The sequence below is a fragment of the Falco naumanni genome, chromosome 4 (assembly GCF_017639655.2).
Source record: "Falco naumanni isolate bFalNau1 chromosome 4, bFalNau1.pat, whole genome shotgun sequence".
In the NCBI taxonomy this organism is placed as follows: domain Eukaryota; kingdom Metazoa; phylum Chordata; class Aves; order Falconiformes; family Falconidae; genus Falco; species Falco naumanni.
Genome location: NC_054057.1, coordinates 29,112,146 through 29,134,978, shown reverse-complemented (window position 1 = coordinate 29,134,978; position 22,833 = coordinate 29,112,146).

Here is a 22,833-nt window from a genome sequence, read left to right as displayed (position 1 = left end):
CATTATGTCTCTTTTTTTTAATGCATCTTCATCTTTCCAATATCAATAAGCAAACAATTATGAGTCAGACTAGAAAACAGAAAAAACAAATAGAAGTGCAGGGTTTCCTCTGCTTTCCAAAACATTAGGTGTTTTAAATTAAGATTACGGCATTATAATCCCTCAGCTAATACGTAGTTTTCCCTTACCAGTTGCCACTGTGAGGTACATTTAATGTAGTCCATTTCTGGAGGAAATCTGAGCAAGATGGTTTTAGGTCCCTAGTTCTGCAGAAACTCTTGCTGTCCACATTTACTAGTCCCTAAATCAGCAATTAGTCTTCCAGGCAAGCTCTAAATCAATCCTGATCCTTAAATTACTCTTGATTCTTAAATGATCATTTGACAGCAGTGACACTGAAATCACTGATCCTTCAAGCATCTTTGTCCCACATACAATCTATGAAAACTGCATCCCCTAGCCCAGTGAAAACCCTCAAAATCCCTGTCCAGTGTCCTATAATATCCCTCCCAACAGCAGCCCTGCTCTTTGGTCCCCACATCCTCTTCTCCCCACACCCTACCTTGAAGTTGCTTCATGAGGTCCTCTGGCATCCTCTCTTAAAGCAGCAGAACATCTCAGACCAAAGGCAGCAGACAAGTCACAGGAAGGCAAAGAAGAGGAACCTTTATTGCTCAGGGAAGGGAGAAAAGAGAGTAAATCCAATTCCTGCTGCTGAAGGTTGTCTCACTAAATAGAAGATACTAGGAGAACCAGACGGCTCTTTGCCAGGACGTAAGCCAATGGGGTGAGGGTAGATAGAAGAGCTCTCCCTCAGACAGAAGGGATCCTACTCTGGCAAAATCCCACCTCTGAGGCTAAAACTGAGGAGCTGATAACCCAAATGTCTGTATAGCACTGAGGGTCTTTGAGAAGAAGAGCAGCATTCTATGAAAAAACCCAGTAACAAATCCTCATGGTAGCTACAGGTGAAGTTCATTTGATCTAAGCCAAAGCCCTTCTCTCCCAGGGTTTTTTTTTTGCTTTACACCTGCACATGAAAATAAAAGGCTTTGCAAAACCTTGAATAGGGTGCCTGTCTCTTGGCTGGCAGAACAGTGAGAGATGGAGAAAGAGCAACTTCTGAAGGGCTGCTAGTCTCTACTTGAGTCTACTTGCTAATGTCTACTTCCTTCCTTCCAGAGGCAAGGAAATTAACAGGTCCTTGACCCCACTTTTTCCACAGCTATGTGGTTATTTTACACTTGGAGGGGAGTGGCACAGAGCTGTGGCTCTGGTTCTTGGTCAGCAATACCATGTGTTGCTCTAGCGTGGAGTCATACATGCCCAAATCATTATACTAGAGTATAAAAAGTACTGAGTTACAAAAGTAAAGCACTTCTCTGAGTAAGACCTCCCAAGATGAGTATGTCAAGGCAACACTGGAGCTGCCACAGTGGTAACCCTCAGTTCCAATACTTTATTTTGTTAGTATTTTCCCAATTATGCTTCTCACTATTTGTTTTGCAACCCCTTTTTATCCCTGCTTCTTTCATCATTGTGTTCTATCCATCCATCTGTATTTTGTTTTATCATAATTACTCAGTTTTTGCTTTTCTGGTATTTGGCCTGAGATACATATTTCATTTTCTCTTCACACAGCTCAATTTCCTTCCTCTCTAAATCTCTAAATTGCTATGTAAAAAATATATTACATCAAATACATGCTGCATAGAAGCTGAGATAAATGATTTGGCACCTGGAAGATGCCAAATTGCCAAGTTAGCACTCCAGATATCTGCAGTCTCATTGTGGAAATGCTAGTAACATTCATCTTTTGCTCACATAAACTATAGAGTTGTAAGAAATAACCAGAAATCATACTGAACAGAGAGTCTTACAATTTCAGAAGATGAAATGAGAAAAGAAAATTCAATGATAAATTTCTGGAATAGTTTTGTGAGACCTTTGAACCTCCTGAATAATTTCCTTCAGTGCTAGCATCCTTAATTAAATCTTCACCAGCTCTGAACTAACTCCAGGGTAAAATTACTGTCCTTGATCTTTGCATTGGAATTTCTAAACTCTCCACTCCACCAATTTCAGTTCTCTTTTTCAACTGGTCCTGTTTGCAACACACCATTTCTTTTGTCTTTCCCATCTCTTTGTCTCCTTCCTCTTAGAGATACAGTTATTAGTAGTACTTCTGTGTATTAGTCCTAAAGCCAAGTAGTCAAAATAATGACTTTAATAATACTTGTCCTTGATCCATTTTTCTGGGATGATCATAGGCATTGTACAAAGAATTAGATGGAAAATGTATAGAATACAATAAAATATATTAACCTATACTTGACATTTCTTTCTGCCTCAATGGATTTATGCTTGATGAAAAGGTAATTTTTATTACCTTTTCACATTAAAGTATGCTTTTCTTTGTACTTGTTCTTCATGGAGAGTCTAAGAAAGATGTTTTAGTCATTTAAACCCCACTGTGTTTGGCAACTTCCATAGATTTTTATGGGATATATTTACTGAAACTGGTCCATCTGTGGTTGTAACTACATATCAAGTTCCTTGCCTGAGATGAGTGAATATAGCATCTGTAGTACAATTAACTAAAACTTTTTTACACTTTTTTAATTTTCCCTAACCCTCTCATCTCACTTAAATACTGTCTCATAACTAACTTGCATCAACAATATTCGAAAGTCTGGGATTGTTTTATTTCTGAAGTTATTGCTGTTTATCACTAAATAGCAACAACATTTTATTGTTTGCCTTCCCACCAAAATTATGTAATCAGGATGGTTGCAACTGAAACAGGGATGAGGATACACTATGGGAATATATAGAAAGCATAGGCATAGAGTTGGTAGACATATTGTCAGTCTTGCAAGAATTAGTTGTCTCTGTATTTATATTGTCTTGGGTGGGACATAAAATTTGCATTTCACATTTGCTGTTTTTCCTGAGGAGCACTCTGAAACCTTGACGTCATTTGTCTTGATTGCTTAAATGAATGATGGCATTAATAATTCCTTTGGGATTTTCCTGGACTGTTTTCTGTATGCATTTGGTTTGTTTTTTTTAATTCTTGCTGTTCTCATTTTATCTTTAATTAGTTCAGTGTTCCTCTTTCCAGTCCAAGTTGCACAATACCTTTTGAAGTAGCGAGGTAGTAAGTCAGGAGGGAATAATTCAATTCTTCAGGAAATGCTGAAATTTTGATTTTTTTTTCCCCATTATGAAATGGAATTAAAATTACCTATAAAACACCCTTTCAAAAACATCATTAAAAACATTTGGAGGAATCATATTGCTTTGTTACAACGAAGTCTAAACATTTTAAAAACATGATCTGTATTAAAATAGAAGTTATTTTAAAAGTGACTTTGCAAATAAATGACTCAAAACTTCCACACATGTCAAAATGGGACAATTCTTTGCATGAAAAAATGTATCAAGTTGTCCCATATTTCCCAATATATTATTTTCCTTTTCTTACAATATGGGCAAGATTCAGTACTTTCCACCTCAGGGTAACCTTCAGGCAATATAGAGCAGCCATTTCAAAAAAGAAACACTACAACTTCCTTCTGTTACAGGAATTATTCTTTTTCCTCTCTGCTCCCTGCTCACCAGCTAGAGGACACTGAATATCTTTGTTTCTGTTCTGCTTCTCTAACGTCTTCTGAACAGCATCAAATAACACAGCTCTCTTCTGTCAGGTTTTCTGCAGGCCCCCGCCTGGTAACTCCTGTTCATATCGGACATCAGCCTACAGAGGTCTGACTCTGCAGAGCTCAGTCAACTTCACTGTTGACTTTCTTGCTCACCTTCAAATTGACAACATTTGTTGTGGCTTCTCCACTGCAAAATGCAGAAATGCCTCCACTTGGAAGAGCTACAGGCCATGCTTTACACTCCCTTACTTCTAGTACGTAGCTTCCCTGTCTCCAGATGATCTTTTTCTTCCCTCTCTCCATAATTTTTTGTTGTTCTCCTTTTGTCAGGGCTTCAGCACATCCATCATTTTATTCTCCCCCTAGACCGATTTCTGTGATAACAAATCCAATTGTTATCCTGATACTGATGCACCCTGCATAGAATTCTTCTATGCAAATAAAAATGTCAATCTCTTTTGGTTTGTCTCCCCATTTCTGCCAGTTCAACACACCCAAAACAGATGTCTTCCATCTTCTTTTCCAAGTTTTCTCTGCTACAATTTTTTTTTTTTTTTTTTGCTAAGCACTACCCTGTTTGCTGTACCACTTTATAATTAGGTATTGACTTCGATTCACTCTGCATGTAAAACCCTACAGAAGTTTATAAGTTCTCCTGATACCTTTCAACTACAATTAGTTAGGACAAACCTACTGAGACACAAACATTCATCCAGTAATTCATCATCTTGCATTTTGATTTCTGCAACATCCTGAAGCTGGGGCTGAACTAGAAAGCTTGAGAATTGCATGTTATAAGCAGGTAGAAATGGGACTAGAACAAAGGACTCAAGAGGACAAGGCAGGTAAATGTATAATTTATTAATGCTCAGGGGAAGAGGCAAATAATTTGTACCTGCTAGACTACATACTCTCTGGAGTTTGATATGGAACCCATGATTCCTAATTGTCACTGTTTTGTCTGACATTAAATACCAGTTTTGTCTTTTGGTGATATTAACTGTTACTTTAATTTCTCAAGTGGCAGAAACTTACATGAATCTAAAGACTATTACTCTGCTGATGAAATATGTGACATTCAGAGTTACCATAAGATGATGCTTTTATTTTTGCAGTCTGCAAAGGAGTCATTAGAAGTAAGTTCATCTACAGAGAAAATTTAAGCTAGGCAGCATGTATCTCTTCAGGGAAATGGGTAAAGTAGAAAAGCAGATGAGCGGTTAAGTTTGTGCAAGTGGATGACACACCAGGTGAAAGCATACTTACCTTAACCCTTTAACCCCTCTCCAGCCACAGCTGAAGCCACTTGTACAAAGACTTTGCAAAGCACCCTTCAAGGAAAACAGATTAAAGAAACCCCCATAGTACGTTCATTTCATTCAGGTAGGTGAAATACCAGCTCTAGGGTTGAATTAGAGTTTTATAATTAAGGTGACTGTCACATATGATATTCCTACTTCATTTCTTGCAGATGCTGTGACTGATCTCTGTACAGTACCAATTAAAAAAGGAAAAATTGCACTTACTCTGAAGTTCCTCTGCCTGGAATCTTAATTGCAGAAGTGCTTGCATGCGTGACTCAGGCCAATGGAAGCTGAGCTTCATATTTAAAACATATGGATAGTGCCTGCTTATTTATAGGAAAAATATTTGGGCCAATTATGTTTCAAGTTGAGTATCTAAGTTAATTTTGATCTCTGTAGTGTAGCTATCTTTCATCTACATGTAGAACAGCAACAACACACTGTCATCTGGGAAGGATCTTGAAAAGATTCATTCACTAATACATACCTGATGGTGCCTGGAGTGAGTGACTGAATGAGGCTCAGCTGAGAGCTTGCAAAGATCCAGTCTTAGCTACTACTGATGTACTGACTTCAACTAAGCTGAGGATCATTGAAGCAGGCTCTGATCCCCACAGCTTCCAAGGCTTCAACACCATGATCCTTAAGTGATATTTGCTGAGGTCAAGCACAGTTAATTAATAATTATGTCTTCAAAATACAGTTTGAAAATGAAGTAAGCCTAAGAAATGATGGACTGAACATAAAAATATTAAATAACTGGTCATTAAATGTGCATTACTGATTTTGTGCACAGGAGGAGGCAGATGTTCTGTGGGAAAAACAGCACTTGAACATGTCCCAGTATATAAGTGAAAAGAAATTCATTATGGGTGATGAGGCATCCTTAATTATGACACTTCTTATCTGGCAAGTGTTTGACCTTACAGTTATAATAGTGTTATTCTAATGTAGGGGTGTGTGTGTGTAATTGAATTAATGGATCTTCTCTATGTACTCTTTGACACAGTTGATTTCTGACTGGTGGTTCTCAGCTGTTTTCACTAGCCCCAGTACGTGATAATATCTTTTGTTGCAGTCATGCTGATTGCTCAGCCTAATTTTTAGTGAATAAAACCTGTAATATAATCAGTGCAGAGGAAGTATAACACATTCATTGCAAGTAGTCAGCACAGTCAGTTCAGATAATTTCTTGTGCATTAGAAAAAAAAATTAAGCTCAAAAGCTGTGTTGAAGCTCAAAATTTGTGAAGCATGACACCTTTTGCAGTGCTTTCTGGTCCTACTTTTTGGTAATAAGTCCATGGTCTGTAATGTTACTGAATGCACAGATATGTTCCTATCTCTTTTCTGTTGGCACATTATCCCAGTAATATGTCCATTTACAGCCCCCTTTAATGGCTGCACGAGAACAGAGAACAGAAAAGAGAAAAATCAATGTATAATTTAAATAAACGTTGAACAGAGGATGCATAGCAATGCAAAGTGTAAATAATCAGGATAAACGCTGAAAGAAAATCCTGTTTGTAGACTAGGATTAATGACCCATTTGATGAATGGACCACTTGGTGGATAAAGAATTGGCCAGACGGTCACACTCAAAAAGTTGCTGTCAATGGCTCAATGTCCAAGTAGAGACCAGTGAAGAGTGCTGTTAATCAGGTATTGGTATTGGTACCAGTGCTGTTTAACACCTTTGTCAGCAACACGTGCAGTACAATTGACCATCAGCAAGCTGCTGATGACACCAAACTGTGTGGTGCAGTTGACATGCTGCAGGGACAGGATGCCATCCAGAGGGACCTGGTGAGGTGGACCCATACAAACCTCATGAAGAAGTTCAACAGCACTAAGCACAAGGTCCTGCACATGGGTCAGGGCAATCCCAAGCACAAATTCTGGCTGGTTGGAGAATGGATTGAGAGCAGCCCTGAGGAGAAAGACTTGGAGGTGCTGGTGGATGAGAAGCTCAACATGACCCAGCAGTGTGTATTTGCAGCCCAGGAAGCCAACTGTACCCTAGGCGGCATCAAAAGAAGCACGACCAGCAGGTTGAGGGAGGTGATTCTCCTGAGTACTGTGTTCAGCCCTGGAGCCCACAACATAAGGACATGGACCTGTTGGAACAAGTCCAGAGGAGGGTCACAGAGATGATCAAGGGGCTGGAGCAACTCTCCTATGAAGACAGGCTGAGAGAGCTGGGGTTGTTCCAGGGCTCCAGGGACACCTTCTAGCAGCCTTCTAGTACCTAAAGGGGGCCTACAAGGAAGCTGGAGAACTTTTTACAAGGGTGTGCGGTAATAGGACAAGGGAGAATGACTTTAAACTGAAAGAGGATAGATTTAGATTAGATATTAGGAAGAAATTCTTTACTGTGAGGGTGGTGAGACACTGGAACAGGTCGCCCAGAGAAGCTGTGGATGCCCCATCCCTGGAAGTGTTCAAGGCCAGGCTGGATGGGGCTTTGAGCAACTTTTTGTAGTGGAAGGTGCTCCTGCCCATGGCAGAGGCTTGAAACTACATGATCTTTAAAGTCCCTTCCAACCCGAACCATTCTATAATTGAAGTTTTATTTGACAAATTTTTATAACCAGATCAATATGAAACACATCTGGCCACCTTAGACATAGTAGGCCAGTGCCATTGCAAGTAAACATGGGGAAAGGAACCTCTACATTTTTTTCCTGTTGATCTCTGGAAACTTTCCCCTCCTGCTCTCTTTTGATGCAAATTACCTAAAACGAAGCTCGCAGTCTGCCTTTTTCCAACAAAGGAGAATTTATAGGATACACTACGGTAGCACTCCCTCTCCTGTTATGGCCACCCTGCATCAGGCAAATTTCATGTTGCAAGAAGCTCTGAACTGAGGGTAAGCACTGTGTTGCAAGACATGCTGCTCCCTATTTAGCAAGCACATGAACTATTTCTTATACTTCCCCAGCATTTCTGTTCTAAAGGAAAGCCTGCAGCTACAGTTTCCATTTTTTATTATGCAAAATTGCTTCCAACATACACAACCATATATGGTTAAACAGAAAGAAAGAAGGATCAGAGAATGAATAGACAAGTGGCATAAGGCTGAAGGCATACTTACATCTGGCAAAGGTTGAACAAAGAAAGTTACGTTAAATTTTAAGAATGGAATTTTCAGAAAAATTTAGGTGATCATCTGCCCAAGGTCCACTGGAATATATGGCCCCAGGAGGTAAACTGTGACAGTGATCACATTGAGAAGTGAGGTTTGAAGTAAAATGGTCCAAAGTCAGTTTTCAAGGAAAATAGTCAGTATAGCAGTATTGCAATAAAGTCAGTCTTAAATATGTCTTATTTCATAAGTCATACACCTATCTTTCAGTTGTACTGTGATTGTGGTAGTTTATTTCTCTTAGCTTTAGCAGATTGGACACAATGCTTTGGAAGGAGCACTGGATTAATGTTTTAGGCTATATTACTCATTTACATATTTGTTAGCTTTTATATCTCAAGTCATAGATTTTTAAACCTAGGAGGGACTATTGTAGTCATCTAGATGGATTTCTTGCCAGAACATAGACTGTAAAACCAGTAATTCATGTCTCAAATCAATAAATTCTGTCTAAGCTACAAGACATCTTTCAGAGCAATTATCTTGCCATATTATTTCTTCTTCTCACCTTTACCTGTTCCCTTTGGTTGCCTTTCTTGTTACTCTGAAAAAAATGTCTATTTTCATCCTACAGCTCCTAGCAACACTTTTTATTACATCACACATAAAACCCAAATGTAGCTTATTAGATACTGCATATGACAGCCATAGGTACAGTTATTTTTTGAGCACCTGCTCTGTACCAACTCTGACCTCTCACTGACATGACAGTCATACATAATACATAGACATATAATTTGTCATATGTACAGAGACGAAGCAGGCAGGTGTAGAGTTATGTCCTGGCTTGAACAGTTCTGTGTGCTCTTGTTACTGCCACAACCACAGAAATCTTGTCAGAGGAGAAGACCCTAGAGAGATAATGCTACAGATGTCTTTATTCAACTTTCTGACTGGGACAGATGTATGGTCTTCATTTTTGTGTGTGGATGTGCAGGGGTATGACCAGGGAGGCAGGAAACGTGGTTGAGATAAGACCAGAACTTGATCAGAATCAGAAAATGGATCTACCTCCACCTTTCCTCATGCATGAGTACCTTCTAAGGCACCAGCAGCACCCAGCTTTAAGGAGAGGTTTCATTGGGACACAGAAATAATGATCTAGAAAGATAATTATCTTTAAATACAAAAAAGCCACATCTGGGAAGGAGAAAATAAACCAAATGGTTAGGAAACAATCCTGCCTACAGCATTCCTGGTGTGGAGGAGACTCTTCAGTTCTGCATTTAAATGCAACAATTTCACATAGCTTTCCTCAGACCCATCTGGTCTCCTCTGTGTTTTGAGGGGTGTCTCCTTCATTTCTTCCCTCCCAAGGCCTAGCTGAGGGCTGTCCTTTACAGCATACAAGCCCCATCACTCTACCCTGCAACTGCCACAGCTGCATCCCAATCTGCCCCAAGTTCCTGAAAAGTCAGTACCCTGGCTTCAGCCTCTAGACTTGCTCTGGGGAGGGTCCAGATCTCCCCTTCCTTCCAAAATCTTCCACTGAACCCAAGGGTCATGAGTTGAGACCGCCACAGCATCTTATCAAAATGTGTAAAAGATTTATCTACATTAAGTACTGAAAATCAAACCAAAGGCTCTGGAGGGAGCACAGCAACAGCCCTGTGATGCCTAAAAAACCTCTATAGAAAGCTACTGTCCCTCCCTTGAAGGAAAAAAGCTCCGTGTCTCCATATCCTTGGTGCAACAGGCCAACAGACTGTTGGACAAAATCTACCATAATATACACTAGTACTCCATCAGAATTGCTGTATTTACTGTATGCACTATATATGTGCATATATATTTATATAAGTACTACATATATATGTACCATATTTGCTGTAAGTACTACATTTTAATCTATTATGTGGAATTAATATTTATTGAAATACGTTGTTTCATCCTATGTCCAAACCGTTCTGGTCTTTCCCTTTTATGTGTCAAATGATGCTTATAAAACACTAATGAATGCTCTGTGAAGAATACAGCAAGAATTACAGCTGCTTTCAAATACAGCTGCCCTCAATAAACTGTATTGAGTTACACCTTTTCTCTGTTGCAGCACTGCAGTGTTGCAAAGAGGAAAATGCAAGATTTATCCATGAAAACCAGATATTATAGCAGCAGAAGAAATGATAATAATGTGAATAATTAATAAAAAGATACCTCTCCTGCTTTTGTCTCAAAATATTACACACTGGAAGACTTTCTGTACGATCCAACAATGCTTAATATGTACAAATAGTACAAGCAGTGCATATGGAAAATGCAGATACTTAATTTACTGGGCATGCCCGTAAAGTTATTCAAGAAACTGTGGTAAATAGTTTCTACCTTTTATTCATAAGCAACTTCTTGTAACTCTAACATTATATTTCACTACTTTGCACTTACTGAGAATTTTCATTCGAGGATCTCAAAGCATTGTGACCTGAACATGACTTGAGGAAAATTATACAGATTTTTTATAAACTATAATTAAGACTGAGTTAATGGCCAAATAAGTGGAAAAGCAATAAGTCAAACCCACTGGGCATCTCTGCTGGGCTGAGTGGCTGATAGAATTAGATAACCACCTCCCTGGAATTATTTTAATGGGCTTGCTGCATTAAAGACTTTCCTCTTCAGAGTTATCCTTCTTTAAAGAGCTTTCTAAAATATGGTCCAAGTCAGCTTAGGTAAAGTATGTAGAAGGAAAGAACTTATGGAACTCATATTTGAGTATTATTTCAGCCACCTTTACGAGTATTATTATACAACCCCAAACAGAATTCCAAAATTAAGAACTAGTCCAACGTTCATTGAAGCCTGTGGGAATGCATTTAATAAGTGCTGGATCTGGCCTCTACAGAGTCAAGTGCAATAGTTGCTATACTACAGGTATACTGCCTTGTGAGTTACCAGTTTATTTAAAATGTGAAATCAGAAGATTTATTAGGCTTAGTCCTCATCTATTATTACATTAATCTTGCTTATAATATTGGATTTTAATGGCAAGATTCTCAGATTAAAGACTTTAAACTTAGTCCATCCTCTATTCACCTAAATTGTTCCTTAAAATAGTAAGGTAACAGAGAAAATCAGGGATAAGATGCTGAAGATTGCTGTGCATATCCAAAAAAAAATTATGTCTGCACAAAAATGAAATTTCTGTGTATTAATGTAACTGTGCAGCATATCCACGATGCTGCATTTTATGGATACATTTAAAAGGAAAATGAAAGAAAAAATACTGTCTTTCTGCAACCAAAAGAGAAATGTAGTTTACTGTTTACATACTATGAGACAGTTAATGATTCCAGAAACGTAATGCTTCCACTAAACCCAGTACACCATTATGTTACATTCAGAATTCCCTGACTTCTGTATTTTTTCAGCATCAAACACCACAGGGTCTTTAAAGAAGGTTGGAGATATACAAGCTTATTGGCTTGGAGATCTTAATAAGCCTCCAAACGTGTATGGGTGTGTTAATCCATGATGCAGGACCTATATGAAGTGTACAGGATCAGATGCTGTTAACCACTGCATTCACTGGCAGGGGCAGAAGCTTAAATTAGTGGGCATTTTCAGAGCAGAACACGTACACTCCGTTGGTCTATCCAGGATATTATACTGTTTATACCTCGTACAAGGGCACAAGCTTCTAGCACATTTAGGGAAGTGGGGAGTTGGAGTTGGAACGTTTTTCACCCAGGCTATTTTTCTGCATAACTCTGTCAGTCTGATACCTGCCTTGTTTCCACCCTACTCTGCCTTTACAAGCAAAGACAGTCACTGATTCCTCCGTTGCTGTGCCTGCCAAGGAGGTGGTAGGAGAAGTATGGTAGCTCTGTGTAAAAAGTTGCCACCTCTGGCAATGTTCTAAGACTAGCATTTGAATGCTGGTCTTATGGACCCGATCATGAATATGAAAACAAAAGCCTAGATTTGGGTATCTAGATCATTAATAACTTTCCTCTTGGTTTCAGATTCCCTATGCAGTGTGGTGGGCAGCATGGCAGCCCAAGAAATCATATTAACACCATGCAATGGAGAAAAAGGCATGCCTAATAAAAGTCTGGAATGTCACCTTTTTGCAGACCTAAAAGTTGAAGACACATTCCAGTTGACGGCTCCAGGCACTGAGATCCCACACCTTATGCAGGCAAGCACTTAAAGTTGTCCCAGGCAATTATCAAACCAGGTGAACTCAAAACAACAACAAAACAGCCACTGAAAGTGGTTCTCCTGTTGTTACCCTCCACACAGGGCTCAGACAACTCATCCAGGAAATGGGATCCCACAGTCTGGCTCTCACCTACTTCTGAGGAAATGCAAACACCACCAGGCCCCCCAAAGCACCCAGCTGCTTTCCCCAGTTTGTGGACCCAGGGGCTCAGAAAAGGGCACGCTGTTCCCTGGCCACGCAGCCCATGCGGAACTGCAAGCTCACGGATGCTCCTTAGGGCAATCAGAGCTGCCTAGTCAGTGTAGAAACCTCCACAGTTATGAGGACTTGAGAAGCATGGTTTGGCATTTTAGGTTTAGGAGTAGAATCTGTCTAGGTGCTGTCTGAGGGGCTAAAGTCCTTCGGGGTGTCTGTTGAAGCACTTCCACTTCAGCAGTCCGAAAGTAAGGCACTCCCCAGTGCATGAAACAGGTTCAACACATTTCAGAGGTAATTTCATTGCCTTTGCACCAAATATAAAGTTTTTGGTCCTTGCCCAGCTCTCCTCTACTTTGGAACATTGCTTATAGAAATTTTGTTCAAAACCCCTTGAGAAGTCACCTGTTACATACTTATTAATTTTCCTTAAATAAGATGGACAATAACATTAAATAGTTACTTAGGGTTTCCTGTGTGCTACAGAACCACAACCTCATTCAATTCCTATCTCATCTTGATTTAGAGTCTTTTCACATGTATTTATGTGGTTACATGTGTATCCTACATTAAATTTAATAGGATAACTGTGCAGTTTGAAAATGACAGTGTTGACATCCTTGGAGTTCTTTATCATCTTTTTTAATTTCTGAACTGTCCCTTGAAGCCTGCTGTTTCTCAAGAGACTGAAAGCTTAACATTGCTTTTAATCAAGCAATAGTACTACATTATTTGACAGAATTATAACTGTTTTCACTAAGACAAGTTATTTGCAGAATAGTAATACTCAGACTCCACAGTTCAAATCCCTAGCTTACTAACGGTTAGACAAAAAATATCTAAATGTGTTTCTATGGAGATGTAGCAGGAAGAAGACACAATTTATAATCCTGGTAAATGCAGAGCTTTAGTTTTCATTTCTACATAAAAATTCCAGTTTGGATAAGCTCTTTCAATATTAAACATTTTTTTTATTCTTATATGACACCCAATTTTTCTTGTACAATGTAATTTTGTTTGAAAAATTGTGGACAACAAGAAGATGACCCAACCAAGGAGAGTTAGGTATGTTTTTCAAAGAAGTCAGAGACTTGAGAGAAGTGTAGAAAGTGTCTAGGCTGCTCTGAATGCAGAAAAAAAAGCATTGCAATTTAAATTACATCATTCTGTTTTATTGACTCTTTGGCTATGCTTAACAGTAATAATTCTTTTTCATTAACTTTTCCTCTTAAGTCATCCTGGACTTATATTTCTTTTCTTCCCCACCCCCAAAGAGCTCTACAAATCCTTCCCATAAAAGAGAGATCTGTCAGCAACATGGTCTGTACCTAGCACAGTTGTGCAAAAAGGATCTGGGCTATATGCATGTGCATCACCACTGATTTAAGTGCTTATACTCCAAACCTATTTGTTCAGAAGCTCCCATCAGGGTACATCCATTCTTTAGTGTCTATTTGAGGGAAGAAAACAGAGAGAGAAAAAAAATAAACATAATGTTTTCCCTAAACAAAACAATAACCTAAGGACCTTTCCCCTGTCATTTGTTCCGTTGCCAACCCCCTTGAGTTCCTTTATCTCTTGAGTTGATCCACCCAACCAGTCTTATCTGGGAGAGAACTCAACAGGCCCATGTGAAGTTTGTTTCAGTTCTACTTGAAGAGCTAACTACAACTTTGGATTGATTAAGCAAATGCCATAGAAAGTATAGGTTTACTAGTCTACCTGTACTCACATGTGGAACGTTTTACTGGCTAATGGGCTATAACGTATTTTTTTAAAATTTGTGGTATACCCCCACTATAGATGTGAAATTTGTAATTCCATGTCCCTCGCATGGTGCAAAAGGGAAATTCCCACTGCAGGGCTGGCTAACTGCATGTCCCAGTGCCTGGTTCTCAGCCCTCAGCAGATCTCCAGCTCTGAGTCAAACCAGCAGATATCACATAAATGTTGCACTCTCTTTTGCATCATCAGTGAAAAATATTCCTCGTTCTTTGTATTGGACTAGTATGTGTTCGTTTTACTTTTTTTTATTCAAAACTTGTTTAGTTCTTGCTTTATTGTTCGATGTAAGTAAAACCATCTTTTAAAAATAAATAATTATTTCACAAGGGACACAGAAGGAGAAAACATTTCCAGGAAAGTGATTTTTTTTTTTGTTATAGAAATCAGGATTCTGCCAAATGTATACTGTTACTTATAGCCATGTCTTTGCATCTAAAATAATGAAATACATTGGATAATGAAAGGCAAAGAATGAAATTAATAAACTAATTCAAATAATAAGTTTAGTAGATGGAACCTGCATGTCTATAAAAGGTTTGCATTTCAATACTAAAGACAACTCTTTTATTAAACAGTTGCATTTTGCCTTCATGACTTTCTGAAGGATATCTGATTTCCAAGTTCTCAAATTCCTAGAAGCCATCAGCATTCCTGCAACATGTATATCTTCTGATAAGGCTGTGTTTGTGTATATGCTACTACTGCATATGCGTCAGAGACCTCTTCAGTCCGTACTGGAGCTCAGAAATTATACTCTTTTAGGGAAGGGATTTAAACTGTGCCTGTTTGGCCAAATCTAACACTGAGAGGTTTTGCACAATTAACTTCCATAGGCTGATGGCTGCCTTCACAGTGGTGCTGGTGTGTTGTCCTGGTTTCAGCTGGCACAGAGTTGATTTTCTTCTTAGTAGCTGGTGCAGTGCTGTGTTTTGGATTTGGTGTGAAAGCAATGTTGATTGCACACGGATGTTTTTAGCTGCTGCTGGGTAACATTTCTACTAATTCAAGGACTTTTCAGTTTCTCAGGCCCTGCCAGGGAGAGGGCTGGAGGGGCATAAGAAATTGGAAGGGGACACAGCCAGGATAGGTGACCCCAGCTAGCCAAAGGGATATTCCATACCATAGAGTGTCATGCTCAGTATATAATCTGGGGGGAGTTGGCCAGGGCCTGCCAATCACTGCTTGGGGACTGGTTAGGCATCAGTCAGCAGGTGGTGAGCAATTGTATTGTGCATCACTTGTTTTTTTCCCTTGGATTTTATTCCTCTCTCCTTTCTCCCTCCTTTTCATTATATTTCTCTCCTTTCTCCCTCCTTGTCATTATATTTTTTGTTGTTGTTGGTTTTATAATTATTACTATTGGATTTATAATTAATATTATATTTCAATTATTAAATTGTTCTTATCTCAGCCCTTGACTTTTACCTTTTTCCTGATTCTCTTCCCCATTCCTCTGCAGGCACGGGGAGTGAGCAAGCAGCTGTGTGGTACTTAGTTGCCGGCTGCCGTTAAACCACAACACATGTGCACAGCTGTCATGTACAGAAAAAAAGGGTTTATACTAATTTTAAATCTTGCAGCATGGATGTGTACCTGATTGCCCCCCAGAGCTGTGTCCATGGAGGATGGCCACATGTCTTGGGGTGCTGCCACAGGGCAAGGGTGCGAGGCAATTACAGCCCACAGGATTGTGTCAACTGTACCACTGCTGTGGAACACAAAATGAACTCTATAGACTATCAAGCTAAAGTTCTCTCTTTGTTTTCTTTTATGTTCCACAAATGACTTTCAGATGTGTTGGCAATCACAGCTCTTGCTGAAAGCAGTTGGGATTACAAGTACACAGCTCAAAGCTGATTAAAGATCAGCTTTGTGTAAAATGTAAATATTTCATAACAGCTTTCAGCCCATTTTGAAGCAAAACCAAATGTAAGTGCTGATTGAGAGCTTCAGCTTGGTATTTAGAAGAGAACAACTCCTATACTTTGTTTAGTATTTTTTGGTTTAGCATCTATTATTTTAAATATGTCTCTTTGATAATCTGTATGGCATAATCAATACAAGTATGGAACTAGTTATATGGATGTTAGGTCAGGTGGAGTCCTCTAGTCACATTAGCAAGAGCTCTAACGTGTCCATCCTTTGGCTGAGAACTGTAGTCAGCATTTCTGCTAACACATTCTCATTAGCTTTTCTGCAAAGCCACCCATGAATAGAACTGTTGACTTTCCCCAAAGGAAGTAAGCTGGCTAGCATCTACCTGTGTGCCTGAAACTAATCCATGGGTCCTCCCTTGCATGCAGGTGAGTAGCATGGCAATCTGGCAGATTGTTGCCAGATGGGGATCTTTCTCTCCCCACAGTTATTTACCCACAGCAAAGGATGGTTAGGTCCCTTCGTGGCTGCTCTGACTGCAGCTCTGAATAATGCTTTTTTGGGAAACCTTGCTTGGTTTAGGTATGCTAATACAAATTGGGTTTAAGCCTGTGTATTTAGAAACTGGGTGGGTATGGTATCTTTCTTTTTAGATGTTTACTTTGCTGGGCTTCTAAATTCTGCTAGTCAAAGTAGTTTAACCTTGACTGGTCTTATTAGCAGTTACTAATGAGCATAAGTTACTTTGTACCATTTCTAGTACTGACGTGAGTTCTGCTCGTCTGTATTTTAATATGCCCCTTGAATTTCTAGTACCTGGATTTTGGTATCTAAAGAATCAGCACTTATATATAGCATTTACTATAAGCACACTTTTTATTTATATGGAGTAGACCACACATATAGTAAGCTTTCCTGAAAGATATACCTGGAAAAAAAACATGTTTCTCATATGATTTAAAATTAGATTCACATTTGGAGGTTTGACCCTACCTTCATTTAATCGATTTCTGGTATCTATTAGAAATTATCGCGCTCTCAATCTTCTGTACTCTCAAAGCTAAAACAGATTGCTATGCATCATGTATTTCTTATGTCTCTCTGTACAGTAAGAACTATTTTCAGGACAAAATGTTTCTCTGGATAGCATGTAGCAAAAGGAAAACAATAAAATCGGTACTCATGAAATTCCAGAAAGTACCTGATTTAATTTAATTTGAACTAATTATCCCTAGAAATCAATTGTACTAGTCTTATGTCATCATCGATGGCTTTTGCTGTGACTGAATGTGTAGCTGTGATATAAACTGTCTCTCTCTGAATTTAAAAGAACATTAAACCCTTCTGAAAAGGAGCTAGATAAAAATTTCGAAAGGACATAGTATCTCAGATGATTATTTCAGGTGATGTGGAACTCCTTCAGCAATTACAGAGTAAGCTGGGGCAGGGGTTGGAGGGAGGGAGAAGTCTTAGACACCATATTAAAAGGAAAGAAACCTTCAAAGACAGAATTTTTATAAGGAAGTTAAGTTCAAAGACAAGATTGGGAAGTCTTGAATTTGCTTCTTGGTCCAAATGTGGCGGTTTGTGTAATCTTAAATAGCTTAGTTGCTCAGCTTCTGTTTACATTACAGTGCCTGTACTGGTATATCTAGCCAGTACAAGAATCTTAAAATTGGCCAAAATAAAATTAACTCGATCTTTTCGTCTACTTGACCTATTGGACATCATGAGAAGGAGCCTACTATAAATGAAAATCAGATTTCTCTACTTCTGTTGCCCCATTTCTAGATGAAATTGGGTGGGAAATGAGTAGAAATGTGGGTCTGGAAAATTAATGATTTGGATCATGTCAGAGTAAAAACCGGTTTGACTTTCACAGTAAAATCCTCAGAATATTACAGGTGCTAAATGTCTAGTTAGTTCCTTCAGTCAACTCTGAGTTTATTTTTGGTTTTGGTTTGGAGGATTTTTTCGCAGGAGGGAGTTGTAGGGATTTTTAGGCCATGCAGTCAAAGGTAATTATTCCTTAGCATTTCCAAGATTGCTTTTGGAAAAATAAATTTGTTGCTGGTGGGGAAATGAAACAATGAGCAGCAGCAGTGTTTAGAATTTGCTTTATTTCTTTCCAGTTCAATAGTAAAGCTAAAACTTCAGTGGGGTTTTTGTTGCATTGGTTTGGGGTTTTGGTTTTGTTTTTTTTTGGTCCTGGACCTAGTGCTATTCTCTTTCATTTGGGTAATAGAAATCCCTGGGTTTTTCAGATGTCTACAATTTTGTTTCCTCTTACTAAAGTTCTCGGTTGTCTCAAACTTGATAATCAATGCTCTGTATGTAAATGCACAGGAGATTCAATAGAATATGACACTATCTCATTTTTCTGTGTATCCCTTGTTCCAAACCCAGGAATATCTAACTTTTAGGAAAGCTAAGGTGCCATCCATTAAAAAGGAAAAATCATACTGAAAGGAGTAGATGGAAGAGAAACAGGTCACATGGCCAAGCTTTTTGCTCTTGCCTGCCTGGATATTAAAAGTAATATTGTAGTGAATATTAAGTGTTATGGGCTTATATTTTCTTAACATGGGTTGTTTAAAAATAATACAACTTATAATAAAAGAGTAACTTTTATTTCAACTTTAATGCCCACCTTCATTCTGACTTTTATTGTAATTTTCAAGGAATACAATGCCAAACACATTCTTCAGTTAGTGGTGACTGATTCCCTGATGAGAAAATTCTTGGTGTTTAAAGCATCTGCCAAACATCTTCACGCTACACTGTATATTGCTCCTACACTGTTATTGTGGGTATGCATGTGTGTAAGAATCTGTCTGACTATCCAGACACAGATTATAGCATATACCTTGGCACTTAAAATTTTATCAATCCATGTGTTTCACATGAAATCCAAGAAATTACATGCCTCAGAAAACTTTATGAAGAGGACGGATTTGACCTAAGACTGTTGTGACTTCTTTAGCATACTCAAGAACTGACTGCACTAATTCTGTATTTTTTTTCCCCCTGAGGCATTAATATTATATTTTATGTATTTCACACCATACCCATCCCTTTGACATCAGCAGAAATTTTATCTTTAAATTCAGGGAGAGAAAATTTAGACTGTGGTACTACAGTTAAATGTATAACTTGGCAACAGAATTTCCAATATGAAAACCAAGATGTAGCTTGTACCATTTATCCCATGCAGCCTGTTATTTTCCTACACTACTGAGACAAATAAATGATTTTTGCTAGTTATATCAATCTTCTTAAAATATTTATGGGTTTATTCTACTTTTAACTGTATACAGATTGTAGGGGTTTTGTTTTGTTGTTTTTTTTTTTTTCTTTTTCCCACTAGTAACTTGCACCCCATGTTCTAGTATTATGAGCTAATATGTTCTAAGATAATTTTGGATTTCTAGTGATTATAGAGATATACTTAATGTACTTAATAATATGAGTATTATTTTTCAGTTAATGAGTGGTCTGTAGGCAGCTGAAGCTAGAGATTTTTACCCTGTTGATCCAAATGGATTCTGGATTAAGATATTAACTCTTGGATAAGAAATAAGTAAGACTTCTGACAAACCCTTGTCATTAACGTGTAGCTAGAGTTCATAACATCCTGGCTATGTCTGCACAGGCAAATTAAAAGGTCAGAATTAAAAAAAAAGACCACCAAACTTTTACCAATGGTTACTTCACTGTGAGATCTGTGACAGAACATATTTCCTATTCCAGATGTCTGCAAATGCTAAGTTTTTCAGGAAAAAGGCAACAGCTGATGAACATTGAATGTTTACAGGGAACTACTGTATCTGATATCCTTTATGAAAATCAATTATGCTCAAGCAAAATCTTTCTTGTCCAAGGGAGGTTATTTATGCAGACATCTACCAGGATTTCAGGACACATGTAACTGTTTATGCAGTGGCTCTCTGCAGTTGTAATTCTGTCACTACACAGTGCTGTTAAAATTAAACATGCACGTATATCTTCTGCAAAATTCAGGCACATCTGGAGCAAAATATATTGGGTTTTTTAACTGACCAAGAACTGTGTGCCTTTGGATAGTTTAAGAAATCCTCTTTTTTTGGAATTTGATGCTTAAAAAGGAAAAAAAACCCCAAACCCAGCAGATTTCCAACTGACTTGCAGGATTCCTTCTGTTCTTCTTGTGCTTCCTACCTCTCAGATCAAAAAAATAAAAACAATCACACTTTAAACTCACTCTTTTCTTTCTTCTAATTTGATTGGAATTCAGGCCTTTGTTCATATGCTTGCAAATTAAACCATGGTAGTTATCACCATTAGCTAAATGCAGCAAGATTTTATTTTTTAAAAAGCGTTTTTGATGGCCTGACTCTCCAACGCAACCATTACATCATGGTTTTCCTAAAAGCCTAGCAGAAGGGTGCACAAGAGGCAAAAGGTTTGAATGCTGTAGTGAGACTGTGGTGAATAACTTGCTTCAAGAATAGCTACTGAAACACTTGTTCTAGTTTTTACACAGTCATCTTATTTCTACAGCTTATCCCGTAAATGGTCCAACTGTCCCTTTCTCAGTCCCCTGATAACCAGAAAGTTGAAATGAACACAGAAGATGCACACAGAATGGAGAACATGGTTTGTGCATCCCAATTATGGTCAATTAAAAAAAGACACAAGAAAAACTGACTAGCTGAAAAATGTATTTTCCTTTAGCACACTTTCTCACTACTTGTAGTTGGCAACTGAGGTAGCATATGTCTCATGCCACTGAATGTCTTTATTTATAGATGTGCAGAACAGGACAACCCAAATACGGAAGAGACAGTTAACATAAGTAGTGTTAATATGCCAGTAGTCGCTCTACAGGAAGGAGCGTACAATCTGCATAAAGATCGTGCGCCACTTCAAGTTAGTGAGTAATTAAGGATGACATTAAGGAGTTTCAGGGAAAACAGTGCACTTCAAATTATGACCAGAAGAACTGCTGAGATTCCAGATTTTAGGCACTGAGACCAAAATGGAAGGCTCTGAAAAATAGGAAGATTTTACTATACGGGAGGTGGAATTTGGGATAAATTTGGGAAGCTCTTTCATCCACACAGAAAGTGATGTAAATAAGGTTTGAAAACCATATTGAAGGAGCATGGTAAACAAAATTATAACAGAGGAGAACCCAGAACAGAGGGGGCAAGACGGCAACATCCCTTTTGCCATTGTAAGCATCAAAGCAGCCAGATATCTTTCTGAATGGGGAACAAGAATTTGAAGGTTATAAAACAGTTGGTATTAAATCCAATGCAATTTATCACTAGTAGTTCCTTCTAGCATTTTTTTTCATGCTTTTCCTTTCGTGCAGGATTAAGAATTCGGGGGAAAGGAAGATGTGTAGGGTAAGAAAGACACATACTGGTCAAATACTGTTTGCCTTTTGTGAACTCTGCAGAATACTGTGAATTGCAACATATTGAAATGTCAGAGCTATACAATTTCCTGCCACTTTTGCACAGACTGCATTGTTGACTCTTGAAAAAAGCAATTAAAAATAAACAGCAACATGTTGAGGAATGCAGAGATCACTTACAGCAGCAAGTTCTGGGTGCTATGTGCATCAACCTGATAAAGCTTTATACTGTGAGGAAACTTATTCAAGCAAATCTCCACTTACCAAAGTGTTGAATATAAAATTAAACAAAAGGAGAATAAAAGTTCATCTGAACTGATTATTTCATTATAGATTTTGGTTCTCTCTACTTCTGCCAGGTATATTTTCAGCTTTTTCTTAAAGAAATTGGCACTCTGAGCAAAGCCTAGAACTGTATGCTTTCTTGGTTTAGCTCTGCAATTACAAACTATTTCACAGAGATTTCTGCATACACACAAGCTATAAAACCAAGGAGGACATAGTAAAAGGGAAAAGTAATGTCTCTTTTCCAGCCAGATTTTAGCATATAGGTAAATATAAAAGATCCATCGCTTCTTTCAATGGTGAATTTCTTTCTCTGATAGCATTGATGGTCAGAGATTCCATCCTGTGTAGGAAATAGGGAATTGCTCACTCCTTCCCTGCCCACTTAGAGTTACGCAGAATTTCTTGAAATATAGATGTTGAAATGCCTAAATTCATAACTAAGGGCCTGTGATTACCTGTAACTTCTCAGAAGGTATGTGTCATTGGAAATCACCAATCCTTTCCATGGAGCTACCACATGGATGAAGGCCAGCAGCAGTCTTGCCCTTTAAAATGTCCTGGAACATTTCATACTTGTACAGAGGATTAATGTCAATTGCTACAAGAAATATCATGACCATGTGGGAAGCGTTTACTGGCCCAAGCAGCAAAGACTTTGAAAATACCATACCCAGTGTGTCTGTGACTAATGAGATTTATGTTAGCTGGGGAAACACAGGCATTAAATCAAGAGATATTTATGCAAACTTCATTTTACTGTATATTTGGCCTTGTTATGAAGTTATTTATAGATACAATTTACTTAACCAGTACTTCTGTATCTGGCTTCTGTTTCAAAAATTCATCATCCAGTCTGTTCAATAATAGATAGGTTGAAATGGAAAGCAACAAACTATAAATGATATAGGAGGGAAAGAAAATACATGCTGTTATATATTAATTTTTAATGGATATGAAGCATGAAAGTTAGTGCATTAAAATAAACGTCAATATTGACTTGCAAGATAGTAAACAGAA